Below are 5057 nucleotides of genomic sequence, written 5' to 3'. Positions count from 1 at the left end.
GCATTATAAGCATTAAACTACCTAGTTAAATGTACTACAATGTATATGCATTAATAAAAAAAGAGGATTTGCATGTATGAATACATTGATGGGCTTTTTAATTTTTCCATCCATTGGAACTAAGAAAGAAAGAATACAATGGGCATGCACATTTCCCCCGCACATAATTGTTCAACATAGAATCAATTCTAATGTGAAAATGGGATTGTTTTCTGGTTTTTCTGTTCTGAATGTCAATTATTAAAATGTAGCCTTAAAAAGCTTTCTGTAATGTTATATTGAGTACTTATAATAAAGGAGGATAAAAATCTGTTTAGCCCAGTAATATTCCAAAAAGCGCTACCAAAGAAACCCAAAATAGGCTACGTTAGCTCCTTGCTAAAACTTTGTGGCCCAAGGTTCCCACAAATCTCAAATGAAGATTACTGGCAGAACTTGATGTTAAGTTAAATTAGGATATTGTCTATTCCCTGAAGAGGTATTTTGTGTTTTCTCTCTGTCTCTCTCTCTTGCTTTCTTTCTCTTTCCCTGGAACACACAGTATCAATATGTATTCTAGCTTTTACTATTTTCACCTGACATTCTGCACATTACAGCGTGCATTTTTGCTTGTCAAGTTTTAATGTCACTTGATACTTGTACATGCTTCATAAAAAATGAAAGAAATTAGACTTTATTCATCCCTCCTGATTTATGTTATTTTGACCTATATTTAATTATACTATATTGTGATTTACACAGTGATTTCCAGTTAGACTTACTCTTTTCAATGTTTTTGTTCCTCTCAGCATCTCTAAGTTTCCATATTCTATCACTCTGTCTGAAAAATCACCTCAGTAAAAATCAGTCTTGCTAGACCAATTTCCTTCTGTCTTATTCATTTGACAATGCTCTATTTTGTCTCATATTGAATAATATTTTTACTTAATAGAGAATGTAAAGTTGGAATTATTTTCTTGTAGGATTATGAATATACTATTTTATTGATTTCTAGCAACCATTGTTTTTTTGGAGAACTCTGAGAGTAAAGTAAGTAATTTCTATAATTTCTCAAGATTCCTTAAGATTTTCTCATCTTTACTTTCTAGCAATTTTATTATGATGCTTCTGAGTAGGTGTTTTATTTTGAATTTTGTTGCTCAATGTTTGTAAGACTCTGAATCTGTGGATTCATATCTTCAGCAGTTCAGTAACATTATTAGTCATTATATCTTTAGATGTTCTGCTTCATCCACACCTTTCTTTTTGGTACTTTTAAGTGGTAGTTATAGTACTATGGCTCTTCAAGGGACTTATTCCATAAAATGTACCTTATAATTTATTTGTGCTGCCATATGATTTTGAATAAAATAATAATATAATAAAGTCCTACTTCTGGCTTATTCATGTTTAAATCATTTTTAAACTTATCATTTTCCACAAGTATATTTTAGAAAAAAAAATGCCCCCCACCGCAGTTACTCTTCTCCCAAGCTAAGGTAACAAGGAAATGATAAAAAAAGAATCATAAAAATACAAATGTGGTCATTGAAATAGTAGATATTTTATGCACTGGAAATAATTCAGAAAATAAAATAGACATGTATTTTGCAGAAAAGATGTAAATATATGCCTATTTCACACTAAGCTATATTTTGTTTCATTTTTTCATGAAACTAAAAAAATGAAAACAATCAAGGTTTTATTTATATGTGTATTTTTAAAGGAGAAATATTTGCAGATTCAATACACTTGCTTAAGCGCCTATTGTACAGAAGCACTGTGCCAGGTGTTAACCATAATTTTTATATCTTTCACATTTCATTTCAGTTACTTTCATAAGTCTCAAGGAAAACATAGGAAGTACACTTTAAAAGGTTTCTTGTGTTCTTTATACTATCAAAATAAATTATAGCAGCAAGAGGCAAGCCAATTTCTACCCTCCAGTTAAAGAGATAGCCACTCTGTTGTATTTATCTATACTCATAGCAAACTCTCTCAATCTCTCTCTCTCTTGTATATATATATATATATATATATATATATATATACACACACACACACACACACACACATACCTACAGTGTATATATATATATACACACACTGTAGGTAGGAATTAAATATATATATGTATTTATATATAAATATATATGTGTGTGTGTATAAAGAGAGTTTTTCTGGGGGGGTTTATCTTTTTTTTTTTTTTTTGCAGTTATATGAGCAGTGCAAGTCTGCTCATAAGAAAATAACAACTTGAGAAGCCTAGATGGCTCAAAGATTTGCCTTTGGCTTAGGGTGTGATCCTGGAGTACCGGAATCGAGTCCCATGTCAGGCTCCCTGCATGGAGCCTGCTTCTCCCTCTGCCTGGATCTCTGCCTCTCTCTCTGTGTCTCTCATAAATAAATAAATAAATAAATAAATACATAAATACATAAATACATAAATACATAATAAATAAATAAATAAATAAAATCTTAAAAAAATAACAACTTACCTAATATCCTTCAATAATTCTATTCTGTCTCTAGTTGTTTAATTCAGAAACAATTTGTTATTTTTAATACTTTCTGGTTTTTGGGAAAACCAAAACAATGGTTACATTACTATCAATTTCCCTATTATTCTCTGTAAACAAAGTATTCGGGTTATGTGCCCATTAGATGATATCTTGAATAGATATTTTTCCAAAGAAGACATACAACTGGTGAATAGGTACATGAAAAGATGCTCAACATTACTAGTAATCAGTGAAATGAAAATCAAAACCACCATGAGCTATCTCCTCACACCTGTTGGAATAACTATTATCAAAACAAACATACACATACAAACCCTTTAGAGCCAATAATCGAAAAACAACAACTGTTGGCAAGGACATGAAGAAATTAGAACTCTCATTCACTGCTGGTGGCAATGTAAATTGGTACAGCCACATGAAAACAATATGAAGATTCCCCCAAAATTAAAAAAGGAAGCTACCATATGATCTAGCAATTCTATATCAAGTTATATATGCAAAGGAACTGAGGTCAAGTTCTTGAAGAGTTATCTGCACCCCCATGTTTGTTGCAGCATTATTCACAATAGCCAAGGCCTGGAAACAACCTAAGTGCCCATCAGCAGATGAATGCATAAAGAAGATATGAAATATATTTTATTGAAAAAAATATTATTTAGCCATAAAAAAGAAGGAAATTCTGCCACTTGCAACAATACAGATGGACCTTGGGAATATTATACTAAGTGAAATAAGTCAAATACCATTTGATCCCATTATTATGTGGAATCTAAAAATTACCAAAGTCATTGAAACAGAATTGGTGGTTGCCAGAGGTGGGGTTGGGGGAATGTGTGAAGGTTGTCAAAGGCACAAACTTACATTTATAAGATGAGTTCTTAGGATATGATATACAGCATGGTGACTATAATTATAGATGTAAACTAAAAAATTGATTACTTTGCAATATACACATATATCAAATCATATGTGATACACCTTAAGCTAATACATAACTATTTTTTAACATATAACTAATGTTATCAGTTAATTTTATCTTAACCAAACTGAAAAGAAAGAAAATGTGGTATATACATGCAATGAAATATTATTCAACCTTAAAAGAGAGAGAGAGAGAGAGATCTTGCCCCATGCAATGATATGATTAACATAGAGGACATTATACTAAGTGAAATCAGCCAGTCAAATATCACGTGATTTCATTTATGTGAAGTATCTAAAATAGTAAAGCTCATAGAAACAGAGAGTACAATGGTGGTTACTAGGGGCGGGGAAGAGGAGGAAAGGAAGTTGCTAAAGTTTGAGTTATGCAAGATGGACAGGTTCTAGAGATCTGCTGTACAACATTGTGCTTGTGGTTAACAATGTTTTGTGTACTGAAAAGTTTGTTAAAAAGGGTAGATGTTAATTCTCATGTTAATTCTTACCACCATAAAAAAATACAACATTTAATAAGACATATTTTAGTGGTTTGCATTTTTCTGTGTTGCCCCTTGGGTAATTGCCTTATGTGCAAGATACACTACCAGATATAAATTAAAATTTAAAAAAATTATTGGTAAAATGCTAGATTTTTGGGAAAATAAAGATGGGTAGTTCTTTTGTTTTCATGAAAAGACATTTTATTATTATTTTGCTATGTAACATATTAGTGAATATACTCAATTGCATTTGCTCAAATGGCCAATGAGACACAAGATAACATCTTTCTGATTCCTGAAAACCTCAATATCATCTGTCTTTTGGAGAATCCAATTTCTTTAGAGTTCTATGATATTGTCCACATTGATACCAGTGGTTCTTAGTGGTAAGGTACATTTTTGCTAAGTTGTTTTATCATGAGTCCTCATTCAATATGTTCATTTTTTTTCTTCTAATCGGTTTGCAGTACTTGATCATGTGTTTCTTCATTATTATGCACAAGATCTGACCAAGGGATAAGTTGTGTATATTCGTATGGAATTTCCACAGAAGGATGGTAGCATACTGTCCTCCTGCCATCAGATATCAAAGCAAGTTCTACTTTGCAATTAGTCATCTGGAAGAGAATATGTAGATTTATGACAAAGACAATATAAAGCTCTGTTTTGAGTTGGAAATAAATGCTTCCAAATAGTTCTGTTTGATATCACCCATTTTACTGCTGCTAATGCCATGGTAAATCAAACAAAATGCTTATCAGGTGGTGGGAAAGAAAATTCAAAGAGAACTTGCTTTTAAAATCTGTGTCTAGTCATACCTATTTTCTTTTTTTTCCTTTTTTTTTAAAGATTTTATTTATTTATTCATGAGAGACACACAGAGAGAGGCAGAGACATAGGCAAAGGCAGAAGCAGGCTCCCTGCTAGGAGCCTGATGAGGAACTCGATCTCAGGATCCCAGGATCATGACCTGAGCCAAAGGCAGACATTCAATATCTGAGCCACCCAGGCATCCCTAGACATTCCTATTTTCATCCCTTGACAGCCACTCACCATAAGCCTACTCCTACCTCAATCTTGATGACTAATAAGTTTTGGGCAACACTAAAGGAGCAAAACGCTTAACTACTCAAAG

The 5057-nt window shown here is 32.2% G+C and overlaps 1 pseudogene; it reads right to left on the bottom strand.

Annotated features, from left to right (window-relative positions):
* Nucleotides 1–4232: 4232 nt before the first annotated feature.
* Nucleotides 4233–4657, bottom strand: LOC144287481 (large ribosomal subunit protein mL42-like; annotated as a pseudogene).
* Between the last annotated feature and the right edge of the window lie 400 nt (nt 4658–5057).

The sequence above is a fragment of the Canis aureus genome, chromosome 17 (genome assembly GCF_053574225.1).
Source record: "Canis aureus isolate CA01 chromosome 17, VMU_Caureus_v.1.0, whole genome shotgun sequence".
Lineage (NCBI taxonomy): Eukaryota > Metazoa > Chordata > Mammalia > Carnivora > Canidae > Canis > Canis aureus.
This window is presented reverse-complemented; position numbering and strand designations above follow the sequence as displayed.